Below are 14540 nucleotides of genomic sequence, written 5' to 3'. Positions count from 1 at the left end.
ATAAAGGACTTTGGGATAGGAGAAACTCAACACCAAGGCCTAAAGGGAAACAACCAGCCGAGGATAAAGTGCTTCTTGGCTCACCACCGAAGAGTAATCCACTCTCCAAGGATAAAGAAACTGATTTAGGAGTTATCCACTTTCCAAAGATAATCGCTCAATTCAGAGGAAAATCTCTTTGTATTCTCATTCAAAATCGTCTTTTCTTACAATGGAGGTCTCTCCTCTATTTATAAGGGAACTTAAAAATAACCGAACATTAAAAGACATGGGAATTACTCAACCATTTAAGGACTTTGGAACTAGAAAGCGAACTTAAAAATGCATTGATGGCACATGGAGACTTGAAATCTTGAGTCTTGCACCTGATCTCCCAAAATTCTTGTTCCAGTCTTGATGAGATGATTACTACCTCATTAAGTCAGCATATGTCATAGGAACTTGCTTAGAACAACCACCCATCGATATATTATCAATCCGTATTGAAATCAGCCACTAATCTTGTTGAGAAGATATTGGATTTCTGAATGGCAACATAGACATATCGACAAGAGTCTTACGATAAGATCGATAAGAGATAAGCTTCATCTTTGACTTTGTCAGTTTATCGACAAGAGTCTTACCGAGAAAAATTGATTACCCCTTTAATTGATGATCTCCTTATCGATGATCCATCAAAGCAAGTTATGATCGAATTCTATTTTAGATTAAATGAGCATCGATGGTACTGACTTTATTGATGGAGTTAAGTTAGATGCTTCCACATCACAATGACACAATGTGCTCTAATCTTGGCGGAGCCTGCAGTGGCTAGCAAAGTGCATTGCGGAAGTAGCAGATTGACGACGCTGTAAATCAGCATTATCTTCAATTAAACTCTCTGCTTTCCATTATATCCATACAAATTGATTGATTAAAAAACATTCTTTTTAACGTTCTCAACAACAACCGGTGCACGAGAATTGTTGTGGGGTCCATTATAGGCCACATCGTGTGGGACATTAGCAATGGATTTCTAATAAAAAATTGAGTTGTCACTTACCAACAAGATAATGGTTTTACTACTCTAACATCTAGCAGCAGATTGCAGTGGACCCGTCCATGGATTAGTACCAAAGAACGAGTTCACATATCATATCATTCATATGTGACTGTTATGCTACTCTAATCATTTCCCCATCCTTAAATCCTTTCGCAGCTGCCAATTTTGAGCAGTTGTGGTGGATTTGAAAGCAACGAGGGTCTCTATCAATATAAAGATAGACATTAGATTCATGTTTGCTCAATGTGCATTGAACACGTCGCACCGTCTCTTTACTATAGTAATTTCTAAGATGGCCTCAGAATTTTGAAGCCGGATGATATGTGTCCCTTTTTCTCCTATCTTCTGCCTTAACGCTTGGGAACCAATTTAAACTCGTTAACCAGTTGTCTCAAGGCAAATTAGTGGTGCAGAAGGCACCGTCATTCTTTAAAATAGTAACGGACCGTGACATGAGCTTGCTTTTCTTCTTGCAGCCGCCGTGGCCACGGAGCTCCAGGTCACGGAGCTCGACCTCAAGTAAGCTTGGTCGGGAGCTTGAGCTATGGCAACCATGGTCGCGAGCTCATGCTCAAGCGACCATGGCTGCTTTGACCTTGAGCTCGTGCTCAAGAGAACGGCCATGTCTGTGTGATCGAAACTCAAGCTGCCATGGCTACCGCAAGCTCTAGGCTCAAAGTCGAGCTCCGTGGCCATGGTGGCGCGAGCCTTGGGCTCTAGCTCCGACGTCATGGCTGCGAGAGAAAAGAAAAAGAAAAGTAAGTGTAGCACTGTTGAGAAAAAATGAAGAGAGAGAGGACGTAGGGTTCAAGCTCCGTGACCATGGTGGACGCAAGCACAGAGGAACTTCTAGTAACTCTATTCTGTAGCATCTATAGTTGGTCTGAGGCAATTAAGGCAGAGAACGACTCATGCTAGCCTTGCTAGGTACTGCCCTTTCCGGATAAACTCTTGCAAGTGATTCTCCCTAGTAATAGCTCCTATTTATGTATTCAGGTTTAACGATGTGGACTTCAGAGAATAAATATCGGTTGCACTCAGTGAGCAACCATCCTCAACCTGCCTTCATTCCTTCATTTCAGTCAAATTCCAAGCTCGAAAAACTTGTTACAGTCTAGTGAAAGAAAGAGCGAGTATGGCTTCTACAATGAGATATTGGTCCCCCAATGGCAACCCCTCCGCTTACAGCTTGCTCATATTTATGATGCTCCTTCCAGTTTGCTCGAGCACAAATACCCTAAATGGAGGCACGATCACATACCCAGGAGGAGCCACTCTTGTGTCTGCTGGCAAGAGGTTCGAGTTCGGCTTCTTCTCTCCAGAAGGAATTTCCGACCCCAGGATATACCTTGGAATATGGTATTACCGGTCAGACCCTCGGATCGTCGTCTGGGTCGCCAACCGGAACGACCCGCTTGTTGCTCCTGCATGGTTCGGCTTGGTGGGCGGCGAACTCGCGTTGTGGAATGAACAACAACGTATCACTTTGATCAAATTGAGGGATCGCTCTTTGACCCTGCCATTGAAGCTTCTAGATTCAGGTAATCTAGTATTGATAAAAGACAATCGGAGCGAGAGCAACCCCTGGCAAAGCTTCGATTATCCAACGGACACGTTCCTTCCGGGGATGCTAATGACAAATGAATTTAAGCTGACTTCTTGGGCAAGTCAAGATAAACCGAAAGAAGGGAATTTCACGTTTCAGCTGGATCCAGAAGGTGAGTACAAGGTGATGAAGGACACGGCTCCTTATTGGAGAAGCATAGTGTACTTCCCACAAGCTGACGAGATGCCGATAATCATCTCTTTCTTGCTTTCGAACTTCACTTCAGTGCCAGATAGTTTGCGGTCAGGCTACAAAAACATGACCCTACCTTTGGCCTACAATTACAGCGATGCCCGGTTAGTCATGAACTACGACGGCCGGATTCAGTTCTTCAGGCTGAGAAGCGGGTTGAAGCCGGTCTGGTACGAGCCAAGGTATCGGTGCGACCTGTTCAAAGCATGCGGCAATTTAGGATGCTGCAATGAAATGAATGGCAACCTGACTTCGTGCAAGTGCTTGCCGGGGTTTGTGCAGGTGCATCCTGACGAGGGGGACTTCCCTTGTCGCAGAAAGTCGGGTGTATGCAAGAAGCATGGTGATGTCAGTTCTTCGACTTTCTTGAATCTGACGATGATGAAGGCTGGGAGGCCGGACGTGGAGATCCAGGTAGCCAGCGAGGACCAATGCAGGCAAAAGTGCCTCAATGACTGTAGGTGCCAGGCTTACTGGTTCAAGGAGGGTCAGCGCCAGACAGAGATCAACACCTCCACATGCTATTTGTGGAGGGATCTTGACAATATGCAGGAGTTCAGACAAGATGGTCACGACCTCTATGTCCGAGTGCGACGTTCAGACATAGGTTAATTTCCTTTTGGCCTGACCTTTTTCCTTTTCAAGATCATTTGCGTTTGTGAACTTTTGACTTGTGTTGTGACTTCATTGTTTTAATTCTCTTTGATGACTTCTGGTTTGCCTTCTTTCATTAAGTTAGAAACTTTACTCATATCTCGTGCATTAAATGTTATCTTGATTGCAAGCGTCTCCCAACCATGTGTTCCAGTCCACTTGCGTATGGCAAACAAATGATGCTATCCGCAACAAATATTGCGTATGATTAGAGTTCAATTGCAGGTGAATGTGCATATGCATTGATGCTGATATTTGTGCTATGTTTACTATCACAGAATCTACTAGGAGTTGTAGAACTTGTGGCACCAACTTAATCCCCTACCCTTTAAGCACGGGAGGGAGCTGTGGTGATCCATCATACTCCTCCTTCAGCTGTGACAAAAAAAGCGGTCAGCTCTACTTCGAACGACCCCGAGGTCACTATAGAGTGGCTAGCATCGAACAAGAAGCTCAGACATTTACCGTCCAAGTCCAAAATACTTCAAACTGCGCAAATAGTGGGCTGATGGAAATATTTCTGCAGCTTAACAAGTCCTCGCCATTTCAGGTGAGTAGGGGGTGCGGAGGACCAGCAGACCGAAACGAAATAACAATAGTATGGAGGAATCCCGAAGAGCCAATCTGCAGTTTTCCCAATGACTGCGTTTGGCCACGTACAACTTGCAAGAGAGCATGAGATGGAACAACAAGGTGCCTCTGCAACTCGGGATTTAGTTGGAATTCTTCCAGCTTCAATTGTTCTTCGGGTGAGAATGTTGATCTTGCAAATTGACCTGCCATTGTAGCTGCTGCATACATGAATAACGAATTAGAAGGAAATGTAGCCATTAGGTTTTACCGGTTGACGTGGAAGGTTATGTCGTGCCCCCAAATCATTATTTTCTACCTCCATGGCTTATCATTTAGAGTACTACTAGGATGATATGCTCCTCCTGGAAGCAGACTGGAAAATTCCATATAGTCAACATCTATAATTTCAGGGTGCATTTGGAATTTATAATAGGTTAGCGTGAAGAGCTTGAAACCAGAATAGATGTAGCTATAGTTTGTCTCACGCCCAAGATTCCCGAGATATGACCAGCCTGTCAAAGTTTCAATAGCATCTGCCACAGTTACCATCCTAAATAAGGTGTATGCATGCAATGAAATGAGAGTCCTGGACTTGCACCAACTAAGCCCGTTACTCTTTTTCGTTGACTATAAGAGTATCGTGACCACGCACTATGAAGTCCTCGCCTGTCCTTCTATCAAATTGACGAGTCCCTGGTTTTACAATTATTCGTTTTAACTTTTGTCCAAAAAACATTACTTATATTTTCTTCTCGTCTAGCAGTAGCGGGTAGAGGATCCTCGCAGACAGAACAGAAAGCGAAACTTGTATATATAGTTGCTCCTACCGGTGTCGCAATTTTCCTCCTCCTTATGGGTGCCTTATTTTACGTGAGAAGGTGGCTTGGTATTGCGCAAGGTAATGGCTAATCACATACATACTTTTTATCTGTCATGATCAGAAATACGATAATTAGACAGCAAACAATTAGTAATTGGAGCTGGCACTTCAGGCAGGGGAAGAGCCCAGGAAATTCCTCAATTGCATCTACAGGACATGGGGGATCAAATAAGAAGGTGGATAGAGTCACCCCTCTTCGAGGAGGATGATAAGAAAGACATCGACCTGCCTTCCTTTAATTTTGAAACTATTCAACTAGCCACTAATAATTTCTCTGAGGAGAACAAACTTGGAAGAGGCGGTTTTGGGCTTGTATACAAGGTAAATAAAATGGTTTCTTCTTCTACCATCTGGGGCTCTTGACTCGGTCACGGGGATGAAGTTCTCTATTTCTTGAGTTTGTTTCAGGCCACTTTTCCTGGAGGACAGGAAATTGCGGTGAAGAGACTGACGAGGAGCTCAGGACAGGGGCTCACCGAATTCAAAAATGAAGTTATACTGATTGCAAAACTTCAACATCAGAATTTAGTCAGACTAGTAGGATATTGCGTCGAAGGAGATGAAAAGATGTTACTATACGAATACATGCCCAACAAAAGCTTAGATTCCTTCATATTTGGTAAGCACCTTATTTATGCTTCCATGCATAGCTCTAAGAGGTAGCACTCAACTGTCTCTTTCTTTTCATGAAGATTTTAAGTTAGTCTAGTTAGATTAAAAAGGCTTTGTCGCTGCCGTCATAAATAAAAATTCAAACTTTGCTAGATCCAACAAGGTGTTTGTTGCTGACCTGGGAGACGCGCTTTGGCATTATCTTGGGAATTGCCCGTGGAATGCACTATCTGCACGACTATTCTAGGCTGCGAATCATTCACCGGGATCTCAAAACGAGCAATGTTTTACTAGATGGGGAGATGACCCCCAAAATTTCCGACTTTGGCTTGGCACGGATATTTGAGGCAAAGCAATATGACGCAAGCACGCAAAGTGTGGTCGGAACATAGTAAGTTTTCGTAGATGCGCATACCATTTATTTCGTCTGGATAAAGAATTTGTTGGACTGTACACAAGGCAATCACAGATCATCACGTTCTAATATGTAGAGAAAATTTGACATTCTGACCGTAGCTTAATTATCTTATTATGCTCTAATGCAGTGGATACATGTCTCCAGAGTATGGTTTGAGCGGAATTTTCTCTATCAAGTCTGACGTTTATAGCTTTGGTGTTGTCGTATTGGAGATTGTTAGCGGGAAACGTATCACGGGCTCTTATCAGACCCAAGGAATACCGAGCCTTCTCGCTTATGTGAATATAGTCCATTTGGTCTCCCTTTCTTTTATTTTATCCATTTCCAGTGGCCTTTTCTCTGAACGTACTGAAACTTCAATTGTGCAGGCATGGGAACTATGGAATGACAACAAAGCATTGGACTTGATGGATCAAGTGCTGCATGCAACGTACAATAGGGATGAAGTTTTAAGGTGTATAAAAGTGGGACTTTTATGTGTGCAAGACGATCCGAGTGATCGTCCCACAATGGCGGAGGCAATTTGGATGCTCCATGGCGAATTTTCGACTCTTCCAGTTCCGAAAAGACCAACTTTTACAGTTAAGAGAGGCCCAGCTCTTTCTTTACCGGAGTCGAGCATGGGGTTATATACTCGTTGGGAACATGGGTAACACTGGATCTCCCTGGAGTCTTGATTCCACATCTTAATTGCAAAAGGCTTTAGCCATCAGGCATTTGTTTGACTGTTCTCCTCTGACAAAATGCAGTTCACCCTCCACCTCCGCCGTCGCAGCTGCTGCGACCGGCGGGGGCTCTTCAGAGCAAGCAAGAGGGAGTGTGGAGTCCGCAGAGGTGAGCGAGCGATGTTCATCTGCAGTTTCTATCTTGATTGCATGGAACTTTCTTATTCCTCAATTCAGGTACGTGAACTCCGATAGGCTAACATGATGGTTGAATCCAATGTTCATCTGCAGTCGGAAGTCGCCATTCTTCCCATAGAATGAAAGGGCCATTTCGGATATCGAGCAGCATATTACAGAGCCCCACACACGACCAAATTGCTTTCCCATGATTTGACGCCGAAGAACTGCATGCATCCCTAACCTCTGAAGTGATCAATCAATTCTCAAATAGGAAACAATGAAATCAATCGAGAAGCACATTCAACAGCGGACATCGATCATCGAATGCCAAACAAGAGCCCTAATGGAGGACTTACTCGGGAAGGAGACGAAAGGCGGACGGACTTGAGATTCTTGGAATTCAAGACATGAAGATATGAACGGTTCCAGAAGATTTGCCGGGAATGAGCCATGGCCACCTTAAATAGGTTCGCTGCTAATCAGGTCGAATCGAACCAGATTCGATATTAGGCCGGTCTTTTGCCGTTTTTTGATTGAGGCTGGTTTAACTGTGTACCCGATTCAATTGTCGGTCTGGTTTCATTTCTTCGAAATGTTCTAAGAGACTCAAAACGTCAAACGTGAGGGGAAGACAAATTGAATCTCAACATAGGCCCATGAATATGAGATGCTGGGAAAACAACGTTTTTGTTCATCTAAATCGATCATCATATCTTAAGACATGACAAATAAATAAATATATATTTATTATACAAACAATTGTATGTATTAGATAGAGGAAATGTTGTACTCAAGAAATGTCTTAAAAAATCTCTCCATCTTCAACCGATAGAAAAGGAATCTCTTCATCCCTAGTTCAACAGGTAGTGGATGTTTCCTTGCCCGTCTTGAGAGGTTTGACCGTACTCCTGAGCAAAGGAAGGAAAAGGAAAATGAGAGAGAAATCTAAGACTTTTGAGTAGGGACATTCAGAATTATTGAGATTGCTTTGGATAGTTCGGATCTAATAAGTGCTAAGCAAAGCACAGATTATACTCCATAGAAAGTGCAAGTCCTTATTATCGAGTGTTGTGATCCGTCTGTTCAATTTTCAGATATTCACTTAAACTCATTGATTTATAAAGTCCCATAAGATAGCGGATAGATTGCTAAACCCCAAAAGGAAATAGCCCTTCCACGAAATCGGTTAGCCTCTCCCTGCAGGCCTTTTGGGATACTATGTTTTCAAGCCTCCTTTGTGGGCTTTTTTTATTTTAACTTAAAAGATATGAATAAAACTCTTTTGTGACAGAAAAAATACTAGTAGTTTCGTTGATGTTCTATTGACCAAACCCAATGTGCAGATGCCCGCTTAAGAACCCCAACTAGAAGAGTAACTTCTCAAGAAAACATGGACTCATGGACTGAACTATACCACCTTTCCTCAGTCTCATGATTTTGCTGTAGTTTGGTGACAATTGGTAAAAGTTAGCCTCGTCCATTAGCACTTTCACGGTATCACACTACAAAAAAACAAGGGATTAGCGACGAATTTTGCGACGAAAAATTTGGCAAAATCCGCCGCTAATCGAATTTGCGACGAAATTAGCAACGGAAAAAATTCTGTCGCTAATTCGGCGTCGCAAAATTTTGCGACGGAAAATTTCAATTTCCGTCGCTAAATTGCGATGGAAAAAAATTCGTTGCAAAATTCGTCGCAAATTAGCCACGAACTTTATTCGTCGCAAAATTCGTCGGAAATTTCATCGCAAAATTCGTCGCAAATTAGCCACGAACTTTATCCGTCGCAAATAATTCGTCGCAAAATTTGTCGCAAATTAGCCACAAACTTTATTTGTCGCAAAATTCGTCGCAAATTAGCCACGAACTTTATCCATCGCAAAATTCGTCGCAAATTAGCTACGAACTTTATTCGTCGCAAAATTCGTCGCTACTTATACGTTGCAAAATTCATCGCAAATTAGCCACGAACTGTATTCGTCGCAAATTAGCCACGAACTGTATTGGTCGCAAAATTTGTCGCTAAATATTCGTTGCAAATTATACACCATTTGAGTCATCAAATCTTGTCCATAGCAATAGCTACGCATTAATGAACATCATGTAATACATTCAAAACAATCAAAGGACACGATACAACCATAGATTCCACTTCAGAAACAGAAAACGAACAAACCAGACACAATGCCATATAATTGAAAAATATAACTGAAGGAAAGATGCTAGTCTGCAAAAAATAATGATATATGCAAAGTTGCAAAGTCTGACATGATGCTATTTGATATCCAATCTTATAATACATTGAAAACATTCAAAGGAGGCGGGGCAACCATAGATTCTGCTTCAAAAATGAAAAATCGACAAACCAGACACAAGATTGGGCAGCTTTGGTACTCGGCAGGACACCAGAAGCAGTCACTTTTGTCGACACCTGATGAAATGTGGATACATAAATAAAGATATTCAATCAGTCCAGAATATAAAAGAAGCGTTTATGCATGGATGTGGAACTAGGTATAAAAAAAACAAGTAGGAGGGTTAACAAAAAAACATTTCAGGACGAATATCAATGTTCTTACAGATGAATATGAGTCAACTTTGACATCCACTGTAGTTTTTTCACCCTTGTAAACCGTATTTCTGTCACCTACGAAAAATTAGATCCTTCTCCAAATAGCATTCAACAGTTTAATGACTTAGAGAGGTGAATTACCAACACCAATTCCCAGGAAGAGAGCACTCAAAGTCAATTAAGGCATGTATTTCTACAATGTTCAAATATCATGATTTTTTGTAACAAGCATGTCATCCTGGGATCTCTAAATTTTCAGTTTTTCGCAAGCAAAGAACCTAGTTGTAAGAAAGTTGTACACATAAAGTAATTGTAGGGCAGGAAAATATTGGGCAAACTGCACTTATGGCACAAAAGATTGTGAAGCAAGCTTACCCCCGATTTTGGGAATTTTAACTAGAAAGGACAGAGAAAATCATCATCATCAGCAGCAATCTCAGCATCATTGTGTCGCTCATCATTGTGCCCATCACCTATTAGATTGGCGAGAGGTACAGGAGGAACCTCATCGTGATCAAGGTTGAGGTGTCGCATAACGATTTGCATTTGTTGTTTCAAGTCATTTATTTCTTCGTCCTTCTCTACAAGTATATTTTTCAGTTGGTTCAATTCTTGGGTCATTTGCTCCTCAAGTCGTGTCCTCCTTGGAACAGCCGCATTGGAGGATGAAGTTGCAGCATGATTCGTCGTGTATACCCTTGACAAGGATCCCATCCCAAATATTTTTCCTTTTTTCATCCCACCCGTTGCCTCCACCCATAATGTCATACTGTCAACTGATGGCTCAGACACAGCAACACCATCACCACCACTAGCATTGCTCATTAAAAGTTCATCATATTTTTCCTACATTAACAATATAGATGAAAATAAAATAACTTCATATATATAACTACCATAAATATTAAAAACATTCACGGTTTTCATTCTAGTTTCCATAAAGTCCAAAGTATAACCTTACATACCTTAATAGCATTTGCTCGATCGCCAGTCCATGTCTTATCTTTTTTTTGAAATGTGCGTTCAAATGTAGTTGCAAATGTCGGTTCCATCCCCAATTCATGTGCCTACAAAATGTAAACATGAGTAATTGAATTAAATTAACTTATAACTTATTTAACAGACTTACCATTCATTTTCGATGCTCCCCAATGTTGATAGAGCTCCCAGCATATGTGGCAGACCCTTCACTAGAACTAGAAGATCGATTCTTTTTATTCTGCTCACTGATTTGCTGATTCTTTTCAGTTTCCCAAATTTTGTTAATTTCCGTCCAATTGCCAGCTATAATGAAAGCCGGCTTCACTTGCTTGATCTTCGCTCTATTCATCATATTTCGTATGTGATCACTGACTTTCTTCTTAAAAATTCTTCTCACTTCATTCTCTTCCTCTTCATCCGGCCTGAACTTCCGCTGCAATCAATACAAAAACAACTGAAAATTATTATGATGGTCACATATCCATTACCATGTACCAGACAATTCGGTGATAGATTTTGTAAAGTTCATCTCGGGGAAAATATCTGGTCTCTTTAGTATCGAAAACTAAAGAGTTGTTCTAGTCCCTTTACATCATTCTTGACCATCAATATACTATACCGAACTTAGTTAGTGAGAAAATAGAATATCTAAAACTTACCTTGAACTCATTCCATCACAAATCTTTCACTTCTTGTGGAGCACTGCTGTAATTAATATACTGCCCCATCCAATAGTTTTTGACTATTTTATTCAGTTCCCTCACATCAAACGTAGCATCCGTGAATCTGCAAACATACAGATATTGTGCAACATCGACAATTCAGTTGACATCCATATCTAAAACCATAAATATCACATATACTTAAAAAAATGAAGTACTTACGAATCTTCACATGGGCATATCATGATTCGGTTATCTTCTTCACCTGTGTTTCCCTCATTATTCGATTGTTGCGATGAACAATAAGGTGGAACGGAAGGAGATGGATCTGAAGGAGATGGAACTGAAGCAGATTCAGTTCGCATGTGTCCAAGTCCCCTAACATGTTCTTGAGGGTTGAAGGAAGGGCTAGCGTGTCCATGTTGTCCATCAGCATATAGTGGTTGAGGGTTAGATGAAAGGGCAAGGGAAAAGGAAAGGGACGGGGACGAGGACGAGGACGAGGACGAGGAAGGGGCTGGTCTTCTATGCATGTGACCTCCACGTTTATACTGACAAGTATGAAAGTTAGACAAATATGTAAAAAAATATGAACACGTATTAGGGATACATAATGATGTACATGACGAAGCTTACCATTTTGTTTCAGAGAGCAAGAGATAAAGTTGAGGCTTTTCCGAAGCAGAAAATGTATCCTCTTAATTAGCTAATGCCGAGTGTTTATGACGTGCAATTTCCTACGAACAAATATACTATGAATCGCACTCATTTTGATATCAAACAACAATATATGATCACGATATGCCATGCTAAGCCAACAATAGCCATAATTAACCACACGATCCACTTTCAAACCACACGATCATTCATCAAGTACAAGATCAACCATGAAACATCAATTTCAGCCACATGATCTTCGTTCTCGGCCACACGATCATCAATCAACCCACACGATCGGGCCATAGTTAACCAATCAGCCACAATTAACCAAATCAACCACACGATTAAACTAATTAACCATACGATTAGCATAAAACAACTAAGGGTGCGAATGGTAACCATTCTGCTCCAGAAATCAAATTCTTGCCAGAAATTGATTTATGGAGGAGAAATCTGTTTGGTAAAAAATGACTAATTCTGCTCCAAAAATTGATTTATGGAACAGAAATCTGTTTTGATTTGTTGATTTTTTTTGCACCTAAAAAAATTTAAATTTTACTCAAAGTGGGTGGCCACAAGTATTATAAGCCATTTTGCAAAGTTTTGAAATTTTTGATTTTTTTTAATTTTTTTTTGGGAACCTAAAAAAATTTAAATTTCACTCAAAGTGGGTGGCCACAAGTATTATAAGCTATTCTGTAAAGTTTTCAAATTTTTGATTTTTTTAATTTTTTTTTGGGAACGTAAAAAATTTTAAATTTCACTCAAAGTGGGTAGCCATAGGTATTCTAAGCCATTTTGTGAAGTTTTGAAATTTTTTATTTTATTTTTATTTTTTTGGACACCTCAAAAAATTTAAATTTCACTCAAAGTGGGTGGCCACAGGTATTTTAAGCCATTTTGTGAAGTTTTGAATTTTTTGTTTTTTTTATTATTTTTCTTTTTATTGGGCACCTAAAAAAAATTTAAATTTCACTCAAAGTGGATGGCCACAGGTATTTTAAGCCATTTTGTGAAGTTTTGAAATTTTTTATTTTTTTCGGGCACCTCAAAAATTTTAAATTTCACTCAAAGTTGGTGGTCACATGTGTTCTAAGCCATTCTGTGAAGTTTTGAAATTTTTTATTTTTTGATTTTTTTTAAAAAAAATTCACCAAATTTCGTAATTTCCCAAAATCTGACTTTTTTTCATTTTCTGGAAATTTTTAAGAATTTTTCTAGAATTTTTCAATTTTTATGCATTTTCTGAAAAAAAAAATTTGTGAGAAAATAGGGAGAATGCATTCCGGATTCAAAAAGCTACAAAAAGTAGCCTCTCTTTTTCTTGCCAAAAACTCATTCTGGAATCAAGAATGCATTCTGGAATCAAGTATTTTTAACAAACGCATTTTTATTCCAGAATGCAAAAATCGCTCAAGAATGCATTCCGGAAATTTTTTAACAAATGCCATTTTGTTCCGAAATGCATTCCGGAACAGAATTTTTGTTTCGGAATGCATTCCATGCACACCCTAATCAACCACACGATCGTCATTGAACGCTTAATTGGCCACATGATCGACAAATTAACCAGGTGAACATCGATCAAAGCCACATGCAATCCTAAAATCGACCCCTAACTTAGCCAACTAGTCCGACACTAAACAATCCCTAAACGAGTCCAATTAATACCCATTATACTAGGTAGGGTTTAGGGAGTCGTTCACTTGGTTCAAGGCCAAGAAAAACCAAACAATGGGGCAAAATGGCCACTCGGCCAATGGCGGGCTCGGCGCGGGCGCGGGCGCAAGTGGCGGCTAGTCTACCAGGCGCTCGGCACGGCGCTCGGCCACGGCCAGGCGAGCTGGGCGACAGACGGGCGAGTGGCCGGGCGAGCTGAGCGACGGACGGGCGAGTGGCGTGGGCGAGTGGCTGGGTGAGCCTGGGCGACGGACGGGCAAGTGGCCGGGCGGCCGGGCGACGGATGGGCGAGCGGCGGGCAAGACGCTTAGGCTGATGTGCGCGGCTCGGCCACGAGCGAGCTGCCGGGCGCGCGAGCGGGACGCGGCTCGCGGCGGCAGGCGACGGCTCGCGGCTACGAGCAAGCGAGCGACGAAGGCTCGGCCAGAACAGGGGAACTCAGCTGCGACGGCGAACGACGGTGGAGCTAGGCGATGAAGGCGTTGGGTGGCTGCTGAGCGGCGACGGCGACGGCTACGAGCTCAGGCGAGTTGCGCGGGCGAGCTGGGCGGCGGCGAGCTCGGCCAGGCGAGAGGCGAGCGGCGAGCACGAGGGCGGAGAGGCGACACTCGCGGTGCAGTCAAGGCTGCAGCGAGACGGCGGCGACTGGCAGGGCTAGCGATCTAGCGGTGGGGACAACGCACGGTGGCTGGGCAGTGCCAGGTCGCGGCGGACACGGCGGCGAGCAAGCTACTGCTTGCTCGCGGATGGGAGGGGGAAGGCAGTCGGCAGAGGGGGGCACGACGGCGGACGGGCGGCGCAGCTGGGTGAAGGCGGACGGCGACGCGACGGCCAGGACGAACGGCGGCATAAGGCGGACGGTGAACGGCGGTGAGCAGCAAGGAAGAATGAAGCAGAAGCCGCGGCGAAGAGGAACGAAGGAGGAAGAAGAAGAGAAAAAAAGAAAAGAAAGCAAAAGAAGAGAGAGAGAGGGAAGGAGTCTGCATGGGACAGAGGGGGAGGGGACATGACCGTGAGGTTGCGTGCGGCAGAGGGGAGAGGGAGAGAGAGAGGGGGAAAGAAAGTTAATATGCATTCAAGTGGAAGCGGACATTTTTCGAATCCGTCGCAAATTTGCGACGAATTTTGTGACGGATTCCACATTCGTGGCCATTTTTCGAATC

General features: G+C 42.4%; 1 pseudogene; it reads left to right on the top strand.

Moving 5' to 3' along the window:
• Window positions 1-2177: 2177 nt before the first annotated feature.
• LOC115693575 (G-type lectin S-receptor-like serine/threonine-protein kinase At4g03230) lies at window positions 2178-6963 on the top strand (annotated as a pseudogene).
• The last annotated feature ends 7577 nt before the right edge of the window (window positions 6964-14540 follow it).

The sequence above is a fragment of the Syzygium oleosum genome, unplaced genomic scaffold (assembly GCF_021117445.2).
Source record: "Syzygium oleosum isolate NSW1041296 unplaced genomic scaffold, Sole_v2.1 Sole_v2.31, whole genome shotgun sequence".
In the NCBI taxonomy this organism is placed as follows: Eukaryota; Viridiplantae; Streptophyta; class Magnoliopsida; order Myrtales; family Myrtaceae; genus Syzygium; species Syzygium oleosum.
The sequence above is the reverse complement of the archived record's forward strand: the minus strand, read 5'-3'. Positions and strand labels throughout refer to the sequence as shown.